This window comes from Dermacentor albipictus, chromosome 10, assembly GCF_038994185.2.
Source record: "Dermacentor albipictus isolate Rhodes 1998 colony chromosome 10, USDA_Dalb.pri_finalv2, whole genome shotgun sequence".
NCBI classification, from domain to species: Eukaryota; Metazoa; Arthropoda; class Arachnida; order Ixodida; family Ixodidae; genus Dermacentor; species Dermacentor albipictus.
This window is the reverse complement of record NC_091830.1, coordinates 62404275-62425182: the sequence shown is the minus strand read 5'-3', so window position 1 is coordinate 62425182 and position 20908 is coordinate 62404275. Positions and strand designations below refer to the sequence as shown.

Sequence of the window (20908 nt, the reverse complement as noted above, 5' to 3'; positions counted from 1 at the left end):
ATAACTACAAAAACGTGCAGCAAAACTCGTCTCACGATGACTCTCGACGGTAATGTGAATAGCATTCGAGCTATTGCTGTGTAGCTTGTGTTCCATTTTTTTCGCGCTGTTTCACACTGTTTAACAGGACTCGATGTACCCAGCCTGCTCATGCGTTGGCATCTCTCCGGCCAACCTGAATGGTGTTTCCTCCAGGTCGTGTGCTGCGCGAGCGAATTCGATACGTAAATAGAGATAACTATTCTAATTTACAACGTTACGATCCGTACAGTCCCTCTCACGCTTTCCGCAATGTTTCGGCGACGCATTAAAGCGCGCATTTGACAAAGGAAAAGCTTCTGCTATACGTACGTCTGAAGCAATGAGGTAGTTAACGAAAAGACCTGACTCACGCACCACAGCCGTACCGTCGTCGCCACTGGAGCTAACTCCTGCGTCGCAGGGTCTGGCAGCGGCGTCTGGAACGGCTTTTCCCAACGCCATCAGACCTGCCTCTTACACGGTTTGCATCTCCATTCAATGGCGACGGAATGAGTTTTTCTATTTAGCACGTCTCGAGACCAAAAGCGCAGAAACAAACAGGTTATTCCCACAGCACGTTTTGAAGCCGCCACTCTGCCAGACCACAGCCACTTCAAGAACACCGATCTGTTACAACTATACAGAGAACCACGGAAACAGTTGCTCTTCGCTTGCAGCTTTCTTGCGTACAAAGCGGGTCTTAACAAGAGGCTCGTTGTGATGGACGGCAGACGTGATTCGCCTGTTTAATCTTCTAGCTTTAGGTTCCACCCGAAAGGAGACGCAACCTGTAGCAGCCCTCTAAGCGCGAAGGCGCTTGGTCAGGGGAATAGAAAAGAGGACGAACACTCTAGTACGAAGAGAGAAGAAGAGGAAGAAATATGTATTCGGAAAGCGCAAGTAAGCAATAAACACGAAACCCTTATGTGACTATGTGACGAGACCGCTTACGTCGGAATACGTAGTCAGCTGAAGTAAGATGGCGGACATAGCGCTCAGGGTGCCCTTTTCACGTCTGCGTACAGCGCCGCGGAGGTTGGAGCAGAGCGCACGGAACTTGCCTATTGAAACAAACGCACGAAGTAGTCCGGAAAGCAGTCGATCTTGCAGTGAACAAAGTAGTTCCACTGGTATTAATGGCCTTGCGAAATCCAATTCGTTGAGAGCCTGAAACTATATGTTCCTTGGAGAAGTAGTACAGCAGGGTTGCTGCGGTATCGCTGGGGTTAGGCTAAAGATCCCTGCACTCGGCAATACACATGCACGCACTTGTCGCAGGCGGCACCGAGGCCGGCCACTAAGCTGAACCCTATTGCGCGGAAGTTCACAATATCGAAAACGTGTCCTCCTTGCGCTTGGCCCAGCAGTGTATACTGGGCAGCAGGCAAAGGAGAGAGAGAGAGAGAGAAAGAAAATGCTCTGAAGCGCGGCGGCAGTTAAGAACTTAGAAGAAGAAGAACGAGGAGAAAGCAGGAAGAAAGATTAGCAGAGACGACGGAGAGAAAGAGGGAATTCAGGGATCACGACGGAGTGAACTGAAAGCACCGCGACGTGTGTGCGCTTGTGACCGCCAGCTTTCCTTTCAAAGGTTGGCGGCCGCTTTCTAGCACACCGTGTCGCTTCAGCGTCGTGACAGCATCACGAGGACGACAGAATGATTAGTCGCGCTCGCGGAAGCCGCGGATAAACATCTTACTTTTCTTCTTTTTTAATCACTTTCTATATTTTCTTTTTCTTTTTGGCTCCACCTGGCAAAAGAGACACGGAGACAGCCTGGAGACGCGGAATCTCCCAGGTGCTTTGGCGATTCACGGGAATAAATGGCGCGTCATTTTTTTTTTCCTGCTTTCAAGTATGCGGCTGGCATTTTCATTTGGTTTGCTGCATTTGATGATTAGATGATTTCAAGTACACTAATCCGCTTCCCTGGTATAAACGGCATGGAAACATCCGTTGCTGTGCTCGCAAGATTTGGCGTTTCGCTTAACTGCAATCTACATGAGAGCGTCGGCCCTTCTGAGAGTACGCGCCGGTCGATTATTTAAAAAAAGTTGTCGGCCCGGGCTAGAGCGTTCGCGATAGGTGAGAGGAGAGTGGTAGGGACGGAGTAAAGAAAAAAATAATAATTAAGGCCCAATCCCTGTCACTGCTATCCAAGGGTGCGTTTAGAATACCTTAGGAAGTGGTTATTTGGGGCCGTATACGTTGCACTATGTGTCATCGGCGTCGCATCTCCTTACCACCGTACCTTACGCGCTTGCGGGAGCCCATCGATACTTTGAGGACCACTTCTTCAAGAACCAGTTCGAAACCCCGTGAAGCGATGCGACTGTAGGCGCAACGTCTCAAAACGCAAACTGCCACGAGAAAAGCATACGGAAACGCTCCCCTTACCACCTTGCCGCTGCGCACTAACATGATACCACCGGTTCCAGTGGTATTTTTACCACCCTGCACTATTTTCGGGATCGGCCGGAAAGCTGTGTGAGGCTCACAAGAAATCGCGGTTACTTCGCAAAGAAAGATAAACGCTTTAATAGTTAAACTGCCGAAAAGTGTGGCAGAGCGTCTTTAAAGTGGACATGTATAAACAAACGTGTGGACGTGCAAACGGCAGAGTGACGCGGTATGCGTAGAACGAGGAAAACCGCCCTCGCAGCGCTTGCACGAATTATGGCAGCTCTGGTCGACCACGTAGACGTAGTGAGTGGAAGTGATTCAAACAGCGCGAGAAAAAAGAAACGAAACCCCCAGCTATCGTTCGGGATGCGAGTCAAGAGCTAAACAATGTGGCCAATTAACGTCCCACTGCGTTCAGCAACCCGATAATGCACCTGAGAGAAGAAGACGAAGTGCCTTTCAGGCATAATGCACCTAATTGAACCACCCTATTCTGGGCCAATCCTCCACTCTGGGTATGTGCCACTGCCACTCAGGACAACAACAACAACAACAACAACAACAACAACAACAACAACAACAACAACAACAACAACAACAACAACAACAACAACAACAACAACAACAACAACAACAACAACAACAACAACAACAGCAACAACAACAGAACGCCGGGTTTCCCAGCTCTACTTCTTTTGACAATTTCTTAGACTTTGCCAGTGAATTGCTGTTTCCTGCTTAGTTGCGATAAAGATGGATTCTCACGCGCGTCCGCCGGACTCGGCAGTGTCCGCGGTGGCTGCTTCCAGAAAGCGCAACGGCACCGAGAGCGACACTGACAGCGACGACACCATGCAGTACTATGTCAGCAGTGAAGAATCTTGTCACGACACCTTCGAGCTGGTGCGGAGCCGCAAAGCAAACAGAAGGTTTCTCAGCACATCATCGAATTGAGTGGGTCCACCATGAGATCTTCGCGGGATACCGAGGCACTCACCATCCTTTCCACGCCAGTTATCGCCACTGACAACCTGAGACGGCTCAACAGGTAGGCCGCGTCTTCACATCTAGAGGCGGTGGTTCAGAACGAAATTAACTACATCAGAATAAACACACTTCAGAACGTCCTAGCTATTAAAGTTGAACAGGCCGCTGCGTTGTATTCTTTGGGCAAAGTCATGGAACTTGACGGGATGAAAGTCCGCCCTCATATTCCGCTGGGCTAAGAAGTCAGTACTGGCGTAGTTTACGATGTTGACGAGACCACTGCCGACCCAGATATGTCGGTCTTAAGCAAGCCAGCTAAAGAAAACACCGTCATCACAAACACGTTTTGTCTTGGCACGGTGTGTAAGGATCGTATTTAAGGGCAAATCCCTTCCATCACATGCATATAGGTGGGCCACTTCCGACGCGCAGTTCACCCCTTTATATCAAAACCGCTCTAGTGCTGGAAGTGCATGAAGTTAGGTCACGTGAGTAGTTGAAGGGAAAAAAAAATCAGTCATGAAAGACAACGGAAAAGAAGAGATGTTCACACCACAGCGACTGGACTATCAACTATCAGGTCATAGCCCAATGGAATGTCATATTCCAATATACCAATTGAATGAGAGAGGCCTGAGATTTTGCATGTCGGATTACCGGCAGTTCGCGTTTGAAAACTATTTTTCTACACTTGTCATCTGTGAACCGAACTTATCAGCCACGATAAGACTATCGGGATATGAACCCTTCGTTTCAACTACCTGTGCCCGTAGTAGTAAGGTTCTGGTTTACATTCGCAAGGATCTTGCACAAGGACCAACTCGTACTTCTACATGACGGTAGCCAATACATCTGAGCTAATTCAGTTCAATTCAATTCAATTCACCTTTATTCAACATGTGAAATGTGACAAAAGAAAAGGTTGTCTTTTACAGTTAGTGGCGTCTACATTTCCTCAACAAGTCAGTTTGATTGCAAAAGATTAAAGATATGGCTGCGACTCCCGGTCGTCGGATAATAACAGGGGACTTCAACGCTCACCACCGGATATGGGGAAGCTACAGGAAAAATACAAAGGACAGGTCACTCATATTCTTTGCATCAGGCCACAACCTATCTCTTCTAAATGATGTAAGCCCGACATTTCTGCGAGGAACAGCGTACAGCAGCTGCCTTGACTTGACAGTGGCGTCACGGTACCTGACTTCGAGCGTGCAGTGGTTCACTGATATTAAATCCATGAAAGGGATCATATTCCTACCTATGTGAGAATCGATGGACTAGAAGCTACATTATGGGCTGTGTCTCGCCAAATCGACTGGTCAGTCTTTGAATATCGTTTGCGAGACGCATGCAAGAAACATACCGCCCGCAGGTTAGAAGACATAACTGTAGACGCAATGCAAGAATGTAAGCGTTGATTCACACATTCATCGAAGCGTACAAAGTATGGCATTAAACTGGAAATGCTCCGTGCATTACGTCCCGAGCTGACAGGAGAAACAGGCGCATGAAGTTCATTCTTGACCTCAGAGTTGCTCGGCGCATGCAAAAGGAAGATACAGCGCCTAATGGGTAAGCTAGCAGGTCAAAAAATGGAAATACTTTTGCGAGTCACTGGACCGCCACAAGCCACTATCCTGTGTGTGGCGTACCCTACAGGGCCTTTGCTCATGTCCTCAGCAATGACACCGTTTTAACGCCCTTGCTCTCAAGACTGCCGTCAGATAGACGTTGCAGAAGAATTTTGTGCGAAAGTCGCCGGCGGGACAGTTTTACACCTTGACATGGTTTTAAGCGACATTCCCGGTCCTCGAGATACAAGCATGGACGCTCTATTCTCTATGGAAGAGTTAGAAGCTGCTATGGCGCTCTTAGGTGTTCGTCGTCACCAGGGCTCGATGGAATAACATATGCTGCTTTGCGCCACCTAGGTCGAGAAGCACGACGAGAACTTCTCACCCTTTTTAATAGTTCATGGAAAGATGGCGTCGTTTCATAGGAATGGAAACACAGCCGCCTGATACCGCTGCTAAATGCAGGAAAGTCGCCGCTGGAACTGACGTCATATCGGCCTATAGCACTCGCCAACAGCGTCAGGAAGCTCATGGAACGTATGATCCTCATGCATTTCGAATGGTACATTGAACACCGCAAAATTTACCCTGACTCTATGGCAGGATTTCGACGAGGCCGTTCATCAATTAAAAGTGTCGTCGATTTAGTGTCATCTGTATAGGAGCAAAACTATTGTAAGCGATTATCAAGCACTCTGTCTTGACGTGAAAGGCGCGTACGACAACGCTTCCCGTAAAGCCATCCTAGACGCACTTTTAACAATTGAACTAGGAGGGCTAGTACTTAGATGGATCCAAGACTACTTGACACAAAGGTTCTTGTTTGTACGTACAGAAGATGGTCCGACTACCGACCATTACACATTCAGAGGAGTTCCCCAAGGCGGTGTTCTAAGCCCTATTCTTTTCAACCTCGTGCCTCTTGGGCTGGCCGAATTCCTACCGCCAACAGCGAGTGTCTCAATCTACTCCGACGATGTCTGCATCTGGGCATCAGCGGTCACTTGCATGCACGTTCGTGCAAGGCTACAGAAAGCAGCAACACCGGCATCTAGCTATGTTTGCACGCAAGGCCTAACCAACTCGAAAGACAAATGTGCGTTAGTCGTTTTTTTCTAGTATACATTAATGGCCAGCCTATCTCCTACAAAAGAAATTATCGGTTTTCGGTTGTCATTGTTGATCAAGACCTCTCTTGGAGCCCTTAAGTTGCCCACTTGAAGAACCTCATATCTATTGTTCATGTCTTCAAATTCATCGCCGGCAAAAAAAGGGGATCGTCCCTGTGATCCATGCTACAGTTGCACCGAACGCTTTTCATCGGATTACTACGCTATGGCTCTCCCGTGCTTGCTAAAACATGCAAGTCAAATCTTTGAGAGCTTCAAAGCGTGCAAGCACAGGCACTACGCGTTTCGCTCGGCTTTCCGCGGAGCGGCTCAACAGCAGGAACTGTTATGATAACTCAAGAGCATCTAATCACGACTTGCATTACCACCAACAGGCTTGAGGCTCATATTCGTCACCGTTTCATGGATGCAATCAAGCTCTCTTGCCTGCCTTCCAGGACGACGGCAACAGGCGTCGTTCTCCAACGCGGTCAGCATTCATCGTGCCTCCCTGGCACCGGGCTTCACACTCTCGGCACGTTCACCCTCCACTTTGTGGTGTTTAAAACAACCTCAAGTGTGCCTTTCGGTTCCAGGGATAAGAAAGTAGACTGACCTATCTACTTTGGCCTTGAAGCAAGCAGCTCTGGATTGTTTGAAAACTTTCTAGTTTGAGCGAGTCCACATATATGCGGATGGCTCTTCCACTCAGACCAGCTCCACCGGTGCAGCGGTTATAGCAATACGATCAATAAGCATCACATGCAAGATTTCTCACGTCCCAACATTGACTGGTTGGAAGCTTCTTGCCCTCCGAGGTGTCGTTGATTATATTGAACAACCCACTAATCGGTGGGCGACATTCTGCGACCCGAAGGCGGCCCTGCAATGTCTTTTGTCAGCTCTTCGTCGCGGGTCCTGTGAACAGCTCGTGTCGCGGGTACGAGAATCGCACCATCATATGTATGCGAAAGGACACGACGTCGTGTTTCAGTGGCTGCCGGGTCATTGCTGTATATCCGGCAACGGCCTCGCCGATGAAGCTATTAGGAAAGCGCACGAAGGAGAAAACCTTGTTTCTGTACCTTCATCGAGGACTGACATAGCCCAGCACTTAAGCAAGCTAGCGCATCGCATGACATTGGATAAGTGGCACACACCTGAATTCGCCAGGTATCGATTCCATTCCCTTGACCCATCTATGCAACTGCGGCTGTTAGCTGGGCTTTCGCGAAATGAGGAAACAATACTGTACCGCTTACGCAAGGGCGTCACATTCAGCAATGCACACAGGTGTTCGATTGGAATGACTGATAGCGCCGAGTGCAATACCTGCGGCGCCGAGGAGACTTTAGAACACCTACTGTGCTACTACCCATCTTTGGAAAATGAAAGAGATGACTATTGCACAGCTCTGAATTAGTTAGATAGAAAACCATTCACCTTGAACAATATCTTGGGACCACGGCCTCGCATATCGCGACTACAAAAGGCCACAAAAGCGCTGTTGCGATATTTGAAAGCTAGCGGATTGAACGACCGTCTGTGGTCGGGACTGAGTGACCGTCAGTGGATATAGAGCAGAAAACTTTACCACGGTCGGTGATATCCACAGTGGACTCTCTCCTCTCTTAATCTTTCCCTCCCATTTCCCCTTCCCGCAGGGCAGGGCAGCCAACCGGACTCAGTCCTGGTTAACCTCCCTGCCTATCATTTATCACTTCTCTACCTCACCATTCATATGCATGCGCCAGAGGCCCCGGCAAATTGCCTTCTCTGAAAAGCCTAGAGATTTGAGTTCTCGGATACACGCTTCTAAGAAGCGCACGTCTGCTACGGAATTATTTTCATCATTCCCGTATGCATGTACCAATAAGCTTATACCACCACCATTCCCCAAATGCGCCAGCACTGTGAATTCCGGGATGATTGTAACCACGGCAGTCATTACTAATAACATTGCGATAACAAATAACAGATGGAAGGCGATTCAACTTTTAGTTGAAGTCGATGAGAGACAATGTCTTCCTTGGCGAGATGGGGGTTAGAATGGGGTGCATGAACAATAGGGAGAGATTGAGAAAGAAAAAGTAATAAGGTTAATCAGGCTGAGCCTTGTGGGTTACCCTGCACTGGGGAAAGAGGAGTGAAAGAGAAGAATGAAAAGAGGAGTTCCCATTTTGCACTGGCACATGCATGATCGAGCGTTCACCGCGTAGTCATTCACAAGCAATCATATAGGCTGGTGCATTTCTAGAAACGCAGCAGTGCTTTTGTGGCTTTGTACGTAGCAGGCGCACGAGGCCACCGCCCCCGTCTGTGAAAGGCGTGTCATCTAAGTGCTCCAAATCTGTCCGAAGGGCAATCCTCTCATCTTCGTACATTGGGCAGTCGCCCAGGAGATGTTTGGTCGTTTCTTCGACACGACATATGCTACAATCGGCACTGTCCGCCACTCCAATTAGGAATGAGTAGGCGTTCGTGAAAGAAACTCCTGCTCGCTGGCGGCGCAGTAATGGTCTTTCCCGTCGAGTAAAACCGGGTAAAAGTTGTACTCTGATGTGTGGGTCCATAGCATATAGACGTCGGTTGGTGAACTCTGGTGTATTCAATTATTTAGAGTAACAATACGGGCGAGACCACTGAAGTGCAGCGATGTATCCATTCTCGACAGTGGTATCGAGGTGCTTTCACATTCTCCAGTGCCTCACGAGAAGCTTTGTCGGCACTTTCATTGTCAGTAATGAAGCAGTTCGTGGGTAGCCACTGAAATACAATGTCGTGGCTTCTGTCCACCACCTGATGTCAGTGTAATTGTACTGCCACCAATTGTTCATGTGGGACGCGCTGCAGAGCTGATTGTAGGGCCACTATGAGTCACAGAATATGGTCCAGTAATTTGGTGACTGTTGATGCACATAAAGCACTGCGCTATGGAGGGTGGCAAGTTCGGACTTTATTGATGCTGTGAAGTGGCTTATATTGAACTTCTTGCAGACTGACGTCGACGGAATAACAACCGCACCAGTAGAGCTGGTTAGAGCCAAAGAGCCGTCTGTTAAATGTGAGCTAGATTGGAGTATGAATCATGCAGTAGATGTAGAGCGGCTTGATTCAGGGCACAAGTTGGCAAGTCGGACTTTTTTACAACTACTGGAATGGAGAGCCGCACTTGGGGTTGCCGGAGACGCTGCGAAGCAGACGGTGGCCTATCTGCAGGCGTGAAATAGAATGGAGTAGAGAATCAGTAGCAGGCTGCAATGTTCAGAAAAGTTGCCTGTCTTTGGTGTACTTTCCGAAAGAGAAGTAAGGCGTTGAGGCTGGAGTCGGGAAAGCTGTCGAAGATATCTTTTACGCGTGTGTGGCCTGATATACGTATTGATTGAAAATTTTCTGGTGATGACAATTGTTGCGGCCGTTGAAACGCATCGCGGTAGACCAAGACATTAGGCGCTTGGGCTTACATGCTCTGAAGCACTGTGAGATTCTTATTCCGGGTGCTTGACAGCACCGGAGTGCTGTAACGCAAGGAACCCACAAAGAGGAATTTGCAAAGTTGAAGCATAGAACACACCGACAGTCCCTGTGCTTCTCATGCGATGGCTTTCGAAGTGGCCTCAAAACTTCCTCTTGTCGAACTCCACGGCTCGTGTAGTACTGAAGAGTATGGCCATCCTCTGCGAATACAAAGAAGCTCTTTCGGGTGAGGTAGCTCCGAATGTACCGAAAAGTGTGGCCTCCGATTTAGCATCCACAAGCATGTCAAGGATTGCTTTATGAGAAACGTTATCATAAGAGGCCCTTCACGTCTAAAGAGAGAGCGACGAAGAATTTGGATGATTTCTGTTGTAAACCTGGAGGCTTACGAAAAGAGTTCTACTCAAATTGAGGACGACGCAACGAGCTATGGAAAGAAGAATGATAGGTGTAACGTTAAGGGATAAGAAAAGAGCAGATTGGGTCAGGGAACAAACGCGAGTTAATGACATCTTAGTTGAAATCAAGAAAAAGAAATGGGCATGGGCAGGGCATGTAATGAGGAGGGAAGATAACCGATGGTCATTAAGGGTTACGGACTGGATCCCAAGGGAAGGGAAGCGTAGCAGGGGGCGGCAGAAAGTTAGGTGGGCGGATGAGATTAAGAAGTTTGCAGGGACGGCGTGGCCACAATTAGTACATGACCGGGGTTGTTGGAGAAATATGGGAGAGGCCTTTGCCCTGCAGTGGGCGTAACCAGGCTGATGATGATGATGATGATGATGATGATGTTGTTGAATCGAAGACGCAAGATCAATGACGTCGTCAACCGACGAACGACCACTTTGAAAGCCTGTCATCGTGTCTGAATAAACATTGTAATGTTCAAGAAATCACTGGAGGCGCGTGATCATCCTTTCCATTACCCGGCCAACACAGCTTGCGAGAGCTATAGGCCCGTATGTTATTAGTTGAAGGAGAGACTTTCCTTCTTTTAGAATTTTTAGAAGACTGCTACGCTTCAACTTAGAGGGAACCACATCGTCACTCCATGAAGCGTTGAGAGCCCGCAGAATTCTGCGGGTCGCAGAGTCTCAACGACCGCGTCTCAAAAGGCTAGCTGTCACGAAGGAATTAAACAATCCGCCAACGCTCCCCTAACTACCGGTAGCACCGCACCGCGGTACCACCACAGTGTGCTAGTGCTGCAGGGTTGTACCAGCAGCTCCGCAATTACCACCGGTACCGCAGGTACAGCATGGTGGCAGGACGCGGTGGTATGGCACGGTAGTACCGGTGGGAGCATCGGTACCACACCTATTTTTTGAGATGGGTGCACAATTTTAGACATGCGTTACCACGGGATCGGCCACTAAAATAGGCTAGAAGCATACCGGATACGGAAAAGTGTGGGTAACTGCCAAGAAAGACATCGCCTTGTCTCAGCACTCATCAAGATATAATCTGTTGGGGCCGCCCACCACACGGGTTTAAACTCCGACATAGCTCCGTCTCTCTCGCGATTTCAACACCACTAGCTGCGCAACCGTGCGAAGGAAGCAATGAGCAATCTCCACGTACCATTATCGTCGGATGACCGGGACTCGAAATACTAGCGCAAGTCGCATTCGATTGCCTTTTTTATATGTTCACATGTACCCGGAACTTCATTTACCGAACGCGACTGAGCGAAAATATGAGGCGGAAATTGTTCTCAGTAGCTGGGTGTATGTCACGTGAACAATGGTTCACATCTATACACCTCATCTAGCCCCATTGTCGCCATAGCTCAAGCTGAGTGCACTGGAAGTGTCTCGAAGACATATATATATAGGCTCTAAACAATGGCAGCATTAGCGAGTTGTGCCTTTTTGTTTCCGAAACGCGTTGGTTGTACAAGCAAAAAGGAAGCGCGAAGGACGTCACTACAGATTATAGCTATGTTTCTTCGACAAGGTAGCCTGATTGCACTTGTTATCAAGGCATCTGTATTTTCGCAACATAGACTAGGTGTCTCTTTCTATTCTTACAGCGAAGCTGCGTAGGTCTAAGATCCAGAGTTTCGTGGCGTCTGTGTGCAAAAACTATCATCAAGTGGGCCGATCCTGGTGGTAGTGAAGTCAGGGTCCAAGCACAATGGCAAATACCCTGTGGGCTCAGGGACCTGTAACGCGCCCTTGGACTACCCTTGTGACAACTGGGACCCATACTATCATTATCAGCAATGGCTCGAGCGTCGTCGTCTTTTTCTACAGCTGGCTCCGTTGTGCAAAAAACTGTCATCATCAGTGATGGGTTGGGCATCGTGGTCTTCCACGCTGGCTCTGTTGGCGCTCATCATTCCAGCGTATAATTTCACTTCTGTCTTCGTAATTGGGTGGCCGCGTTTACGGGGGTATGAGCTATATTGCTTAAGGGAATATGAATAATTCATTGTATTCTGTGACGGACGCTTGTATTAACAGAGGTGACACGCGAATGTGTGTGCGTACCTATATCATCACGATGACCGCAGATCAGGACAATATTACGCTCGTACCTTCGCTCAAAATTCTGTGCCACCTGTGTGCCATTCACTAAACAGCTTCGCTGGTCACACACCTTCACAGAGTGGAATGGCTCATGATTTTTTTAGACTATAAAGAATTTTCGGTTATATTGAGTGTGGCCGATGGCTCAATTTTAATCCTTCAACTGGAGCCCTTGATGAAGCGGACATTGCTTGCACAATAAGTCGATACGCATAATTGACTGAATAACAACATTTGACTAATTTTGTTTGCAACGTATTGCTTTACGGCATTCGTTTCAATTTACACATTTGATGAGCTTGCGAGGCATATTCACTCGGAACGAACTCTGAGGGTGGCATGAGCTTTGATATATGCACCGTCAAACTTACGCTAAAAATGCAATACTCTACGTTCCAATTACCTATATAAGCGAAACGCCGTTCGGTGCCCACTCAAGCAGAAAGCGTAACTGCAACTCCAATGTACCTGTTTGCCCACGTTGGGAATGAATACCTAAACACGGGTGTCATCCTGAGTACTCGTTCCAAGAGGACATGCCTTGTGAACTCACCGGCAACAATTCGTAAACTACAATGAGCAACAAAGTATTTACTTAAAAACGGAATCAGTGAAATTTTTGTTCTTAATCGAATATCCACTTCAATTTTTCGGGCAAGTACTTTCCCCATCTTGGAGTAAACCAGCTCAAGGCTTAAAATTTAGGCCCGTACAATTAAGTGTAAAAAAATTTTCGCAGATGTATCCTAATCTGAGGGACTGATACATCAAAGACAGCGAGGCAGTATCAGAGAATTCTCGCACCTTACGCCGTAAGTACTACAGGTCTGTTTGCTGCTGTTCCTAGAGTGATGATTCATCATAGGGTAGGTAATATCGATGAAGAATTAATTGATTATTCGAATGACAGTATCCCGCAAAACGACTATCTTCATCGACGTGCGCCTTTCATTTTAACCGACCTAATTGATTACACATGTTTGGTTAATAGTTTTCGAGAGTCTGACAGGAGAGCTGCGCGAAATTTTCAAAATCGTACTTGAATGGTGGCGCACGAGCGACTGTTGACTGTTTCTCCGAGTACCAAGTGATGCCACCTCTGTCACCCCACACCACACACACTGCCACGCCATCCGAAGCCGGAGGCTTGAACTTCCCTCGCAATTCAAGGCATACTATAGCAACCCAATCATTGATCGTCGTGTTACTCCCAGTCCACTAAAGATGTGGCACAGCATTTGCGCCAGTTTGGAGCATGTACTTGACATAGCAATGGAGTTCATGTCGAGTCCAGCATATATATAGTGTCTATTCTCACATGCTGGTTGTGTCGCTATTCAAAGAAGGTGTCAGTTTCACCCAAAACATCCCCGCCAAATGACATTCCTTCGCTCCGTAGAAAAGAGCATGTGGCCTAAAATGCTAAGACAGCAATATTCTTCTACTATGTGCTTATTATAATTTCTCGCATACTTTAGTTGGATTTCACCAACTAATTTGCAATTTTTCTTATTTCTTGTTTAACATTAATGTACAGGGATTGACTAGTGCCATGTGTCTTGTTTAATTCTGCTCCAAGTGCCGCATTATAACATACATTGTTTATCTTTTCGAAGGCCACTAGTGGCAACTCTATTTAGTCTTTAGCTAATTAGAGATTATTCTTTGTCATACCTTGTATTTCTAACTTGGGTCCACCTGTCAAACATCAAAAGAGGGCCCTTTAAGAGTGGATAACTGTGTCTCAACGTTCTTAAAGGGCCCGGCAATATTGTCGATTATATGACGAAAAACCATGCATCGAAAGCGATCCGTCGCTTAAAGGCCAAAATGATGATTTATTCATCGTTAACTGAAAAAAAAATAATCTATCATCCCTAATTCAACCCCGAAGCCGAAAGCAAACGACTCCTTTAAGGTTCATACGCACACTATACCTTGCCGCACGACGCCCCTACCTCGCACCGCTGCAGCCTCTCTGATGAACTTCAACGTGGAACCTGTAAAACGCGAGGTGTAAACCCCCGTCTAAGGACGATATATGCTTAAACTTCTGGAGTGGAGCTGGCTCTCCAAAAGTGAAGCCGGTCGCCGCCATCTTGCTAGAGGCAAGAAGCCCGAACCACCGTCTACAGCGGCCGTACGTTGCAGAGCACAGAGTATGTTCGTCACGTTAATTGTTTGTACGCTGTTGCAACAGCGTTTAACTGACTGTGGCATGTATTCCTTGAGCCGTGCAACATCTCAATCCCGCACCAGTCGCGTAAAGATGGCGCCTGGGGTGACGTGTCACTTGTAACGTAAGCTCGCGTCGTCTGCTCAGTTTTCGTACGTCGTGCGTGCGTTTTCCTCAGTTGGCAACGGGTGGGAAAGTGTTCGTAAGATGCGCGTATGTCGATGTTAAATTTACGTTTACGTCCTATAAATACTCGTTGGCAAGTAACTGCGTGCTCTTTTTATGAAGCGCATAAGTGGGACAAACGTTAGTAGGAGAGGATTGGATTTCGCCGCTGGCTTGCAGCGGTCTCGGGTTGAGCTCCAATCCATGTGCGGTGTGCTTGGACGACGAAAAACTCTGTTTGGTGCATGGCTGGTGCAGCGACTGTGCATGTTTTCATTGGGGTAACCAGCGAGACACGCAGACGCGTACACAGGACAAAAGGTGAACAGCACGTGTGCTGGACTTAAAAGGAAAATAGTTGTAAGTTAAAGGCTCGTTCTGACAACTTCTCTTGCGTACGCGTCTTTATGTTTTGTTAGTTTCCTGTTGAATTATTCGCGAAAACAAGCCCAGCAAGAAATGCAGTTGTAAATGCTAGGCTTGAACACAAGAGCGTGAACCCTTTTCACAATAATATTGCAGAATGTTATATCACTTTGGGGTACATCACATCACTAAGACTGCTAAACGAGCGAACTGTGAAGAAGAAATGTTCACTCGCCATCCCAGCCCTGCGAAAGCGAATGTCCAGCGAAGCTGCTGCACAATCAATACACTTGCTTGGGGGAATGAAATGTTTATTACTTTAGAGTAATGGTAGTGATAATCGCTTTGTGGTCGCTTTGGTATACCGTGATGGGTTCCGCGAGGATTTTCTTTACGTTCTTGGCGAAGACCAAATACAAACACGATCTGATCACGTGGCTGGTGATTGGAGTCGTTGCTAGCATGCGAGTCCGAAGTTGTACCTGACAAACGGCTGGAACCAGTCCTTCTTGCCGGGTTTCGTAGAGTTAACACTACATTCGCCGACGATAACCACTGTGCAATAAATAAATAAACATTATTAAAAATATTCCACGCACGACCCCAAGTACAAAAGCCCGATATTGAAACCATTACGTCAAGGACGCATGGATCGAGAAGCGGCGCACAGGACGCCTCTATGAATTTCTCGCGGGCTAGTCATCAAACACGTGGTTTGTGCTTGCTCTTTATTGAAACGAATGCTGTTCTGTGTATTGTATGCGTGATTCCAAAGAATGCATTCACTTTTCACTTAACTTTACTGACTGCTTGAAGCCTGTTTAACCTACGATGTGGGTCGGCCCGGTATTGCACAACCTCCGCGATTTTTGCCCACGAACGCGGACACGAAAAAATGCCGGCTAACAAGAGCTAACAGCTTCGCCGTAAAAGTGTGGCCACTGCTTTTAATAATGTAACATTTAAAAATTAATAAACACAGGACCTGTGTTACAAACTTAGTTTGTATAGTGAACCATTACGCATTGTAAAAGTTCAGGTGTCCACTGCAAATGTTTTTTTTTGCTGTTGCTAAAACTGTAGCATTTCTGACTGATGTTTCAGTTATCATGTGTGTTACAATAAGAAGTTCTAGGTGGGATGGATAAGTGACATCAATTTTTGTTTAGCACATATGGACTATGGAAGGACGTCCACAGTAAAGTCAACTATAGGGTGTCAGGATTGGGGGCTCAATCCCATCGTCCGTGGTCTTTTGCCAAGATTGGAGTACGGCATAAATTCGAAGGTAGCTGGCCCATGCCGTCGTCCAACTTATTTAGGCTGAGATCGTTGATGAAGTGAAGAACTGTTTCTCATCGAGAACGAGGAAAAGGGTTTATTTACAGAAATTAAATCAGTCTAACATGACTGCTCGAGAAAAAGAGTATCAGTCCAACATGACTGCATGAGAGAAGTGACTCAGTCTAACATGACTGCTCAAGAGAAGTGTGTTCAGCATTCGCACAACCACAGTTTTTATACACTCGATCCGCCGGACATACGAGGCGGCGACTGTTCGTTTACTCATCACCAACTCGCCGCTGCTCTGCAGATCAGTTTACAGACACAAAGGCACACACATTCCGATGCCCAAACGACGGCGTTGGAGGGGTGCCGTTCCGGGAATTATCGGTGCCGATCGAGGGTCGCTCGTTGTTTTGCGCCACGCCGAAGCGTGAGAAGCACCAAAATACCTCGTTCCCGCGGCAGCTTGTCCATGCGTGTCAAATCAGCTCCGCGTTGGGGAACTCCGGAATCATTGTTCACACACCGAACTAGTTCCGTCACAATGTCGATGGGGCTGGAGGAAGGAGGCAGTTTTCAGCACAAAGGCCGCTTCTTCGAACGCCTCCCAGCTGCAGCGACGGTGAGGGGGAGATGCGCGTCGTGTCGCCCTGTCGTAACTGTGTGGCAATCTTGTTTTGCAGCTCGCCATTCTTAACAGCGCCTCCATGGCCCGGAAAGTCTCGACTGTCTAGCGTTGACAACCGCTAGGCAGGAAGAGAACGGCTGCTGGTCAGGGGGGGGATTGATGTCTTGGCTCGCAGCGACCACTTGTGCATTGATGTCACCGCCCCAAAATATCCAAGGACAGGCAACTGCAAAACGAAACCCACAACACGGCTCTGCGCCGAGATGACGTGCATTGGCTCCTACTTTAGACTCGCTAGGCTTCAAAAAACAACAACAACATAAGTGCAGAAACAAAAAAAAAATGCTGCATTTCGCTATGCCAATTTCTGAAGCAAATTCCTGCTGACACATTCAGCAATCATGGAGGGAATCCTGCTAAATGAGAGGGGATCTTCTTCGCTTAATAAAATTAACACTAGTAACCCTAAAATTTAGGCGGGACCCCCAAACGCAGAATTCAAATTAGCCTGCTCAAACCATCCGCATTGCTATGCAACTTTCCCTTCTTATATCTAACGGAGAAGTTGTACTCTTGGAGAGTGAGGCTCCATCGGAGCAAGCGGCCGTTTTTGTGTGACATTTGATTGAGCCACGTCAGAGGACAGTGGTCGGTCTCGAAGATGAACTTCGCTCCGTACAAGTAACACGACAACTTCTGGGCGGCCCAAACCAAACAAGCGCATTCCTTCTCTGAAGCGCTGTAGGCTTCCTCTCTTACATTTAGTTTACGGCTGGCGTAGAGGATAGGATGCTCCTCGTTATCGTCGCCGACCTGACTAAGTACCACGCCCATACCTCTGTCGCTTGCGTCGCATTGAACTATGAATTCCTTTGTGTAGTCTGGCGCGCGAAGCACAGGGCGAGAAACCAATAGCGTTTTCAAACTTTGGAAAGCGTTCTCTTTGTCCTTATCCCAGTGTACGTTACTCGGTGCTCCCTTTCGGAGGGCGTCTGTTAATGGACTTGCCAATTGCGAGTAATTCGGAATGTACCGTTGATAGTACCCCACAAGTCCCAAAAATGAACGAAGGTCCGTTTTCGTGCGCGGCTGAGAAAATTCTCCAATCGTAGCTATTTTCAGCTCAGCCGGCCGTCTCATGCCCTGACCGACAACATGGCCCAGATAAGTAACCTGCGAACAACCAAACCTACACTTTTCCGCTTTCATCGTTAAGCCGGCTTCAAACGTACGAAGCCTCGCATTCTTGTCGTAATAGACTTTGACGTTCTTTTGAGCTATTGCCATGTTCTTTCCGACTAGTTCTTGGGTTGCGCTTAGCCGTTCCAGTAAATTTAGCACGTATTCAACCACGGTTGGACTCTCCCCTCTTTCCTCCCACATCTCTCTTAACATTCTCAGTGGAGACCGGAGTGTCCTCCCATACACTAGTTCTGCTGGTGAGAACCCTGTCGCCTCATGTGGAACCGTTCGCAAAGCAAACAAAGTTGCCGGCAGACAGTTCTCCCAGTCCTCCTTGTGCTCGTAACAGAGCGCACGCAAAACTCGCTTAAGCACCGAATGCCACCTCTCTACACTGTTTGACTAAGGGTGATAGACAGAACTGTGTATTAACTTTACCCCGCACTTTTGCAAGAATGTGGAAGTCAGTGCGCTCGTGAATACTGACCCTTGGTCTGCCTGAATTTCGGCTGGAAACCCAACTCGTGCAAACACTGTCAAAAGCGCGTCTACTACTTCGGTGGAGCTGAGCTCTTTCAAAGGGATTGCTTCTGGAAACTTGGTAGCCGGACACAGCATGGTAAACAAGTACCTGTAGCCTGACTTTGTTTTTAGAAGAGGCCCTACCGTGTCTATTACAAGCCGTCTGAAAGGCTCTGTTATTAAGGGCACTACCTTCAGTGGAGCTTTCCATGTCTCCCCTGGTTTACCAGAACGCTGGCAGGCGTCGCATGATCTCACAAAGTTTTCTACATCTTTGAAACAGCCAGGCCAGTAGTATTCCATAAGCAATCTTTCCTTTGATTTGTTTATGCCTAGGTGGCCGGACCACCCATTTCCATGACAAAGACTCAAAAGGTCCTCCCTATACTTAGTAGGTATGACTAACTGATCTAAAATCATACCCTTTCGATCTCTGTAATGCCGATACAACAATCCTCCTCTCTCATGTATCGTTACGTTGCGCCTAGCAATGCCTTCTTTAGCTGTGTCATGTAATTTAGCTAAGCTGTCATCATTCTTTTGCTCAGCTGCCAGTGACTCTCTATCCACGCGTAAGAGTTGATCAAAGTTCTTTGAGGCCGGTGATAATAACGACCCTGTCTCGCTTGTGAGCGCGTCTGCTTGCTCTTCCTGCAGGCTAGAACTCTGACACTCTAGTGCTACGCTCTCATTGAGCTGGTCAGCTGGCAGGCTCTCCTCAACTGTTCTTTTGTCCCTCGGGCCTAGCTCGGATTCGGGTATTGAAGTTATCCCCTTTTCTGCTTCCGCTGGAGGAGCTTGAGCATTTTCAGCCGAAAGCGCCGCGATCTTACGAGCTTGGCCTCGGGTCAATGCCTGTACTATGCCCTCTCCCAGTTTGAGCCCTCTGTCACGCAGTAACTGATTCGAGCGATTCGAAAAGATGTAGGGATACTGCAGTGACAAAAATTTGGAAACTGCAGCCTCAGTCTCTAGCTCCCCGAATGGTCCACTGATATTTACTTTGGCCATGGGCAGGCACACGCTGTGTTCTTCTACAACCTGTTTTATCCATGCTACTCCTCCGGTGAAGTCATCTACCATCACGTAAGACGGATGGACAATGTCCAGCGTGGCGGCACTGTCTCTTAGCACTCGGCATGGTTTTCCATTAACTTGCAGGTCGTGGAGATATGGACTTAAAAGTTCCATATTCTCATCTTTTTCCTCCACGTAGGAAAAAACTACGCTAGACTTCTCGCAGTTTACAGCTATATGTCCCAGTTTGTGGCATTTGTAACAGCGAATTGGTCTAACAGATTCGAATTTTCTTTTCTGTTCTTTTTGTGCGGTTTCTCCGTTAAGTTTCTCCTCGCTCTTTTTTGCGGGCTTTTCCGCCAGGTCTACAGGCTCGGATCGTCTAGTTTGCGCACCCTTTTTGAACGGAAATGGTTTCCGCGGTCCATTTCGACCATCCCAGTTTCCCTCCTCGGCGTTCAACTTTCTACGGGTTGCGTACTCTTCGGCTAATTCAGCCGCCCTTTCCACAGTGTTTACATTACCTCTGTCTTGCACCCACAGTTTTACAGCTTGGGGGATGGTTTTGTAAAACTGCTCTAGACACATGCATTCTATGATCATGTCTCTGCTGTCGTACGCTTCCGCGCTTTTAAGCCACTCGACTAGGTTGGCCTTTAAGTTATATGCAAACTCCGGATAGCCCTCGCTATCTTTCTTGCCTGTGCTCCTAAACCTTTGCCGAAAAGCTTCGGCTGAAAGGTGGTATTTCTTCAGGAGACTAGCCTTAACTTTTGCATAATCATATGCATCCTGCGCACTCAATCTGGCGATTACTTCCGCCGCCTCACACGGCAACATAGACAGCAACCGCTGTGGCCATGTACTCGGGCCGAAGTTCATCTTTTCGCAAGTCCTTTCAAAATTGCATAGGAACAAGCCTATGTCGGTCCCGACCTCAAATGGCTTTAATAGCCTGTCCATGCGGTACGATTCTGCCTCACTTGATCGTCCCAGAGCGCCTTCACTTCCTTGAGACATCTCCAAACGTTTGCTTTCAAGTTCCAGTTGCATTTTTCTTAACTCGCGGTCTTTATCGCGTTCCTCTCTCTCTCGTTTTTCTCTGTCCCGTTCTTCTCTTTCTCTTTCCCGTTTCTCTCTTTTTTTGAGAAGTTCCATTCCCATTTCAATATCTGCCTCACTGGCCTGATTGGAAATTAGCTCCAATAATTCCGATTTGAGCATTTCCTTGCGTACATCTAGGCCCAGTTCCTCACCAACAATCAACAACTCGTCTCTCAGCAGTGTCCTTAACTCCATGACCGCTGCTTTACTGCCTTGATTCTGCTCTCTAAATCTAGCTAGGAAAACACAACCTAGCTAACACACAACAATCTAGCTTCCCTACTGTTCTAAACAGAACAACCACAAAATGAAGCCTAGAGAGTCAAAGCAAAAACCAAGCACTCACCGCAGATACAGCA

General features: G+C 47.6%; 1 protein-coding gene across 3 annotated transcripts in view; it reads right to left on the bottom strand.

Annotated features, from left to right (window-relative positions):
• Nucleotides 1-11176, bottom strand: part of LOC135917632 (uncharacterized) — a 39044-nt gene extending 27868 nt beyond the window's left edge. The window contains exon 1 of one of the 3 annotated variants that reach the window (XM_070528201.1): nt 11153-11176. The gene's annotated coding sequence lies outside the window, so the exon portion shown is untranslated. Of the gene's footprint in view, nt 1-396; nt 542-972; nt 1349-11152 lie in introns of those variants that run through there. The other 2 variants (XM_070528200.1, XM_070528199.1) reach the window with 2 other exon arrangements.
• Between the last annotated feature and the right edge of the window lie 9732 nt (nt 11177-20908).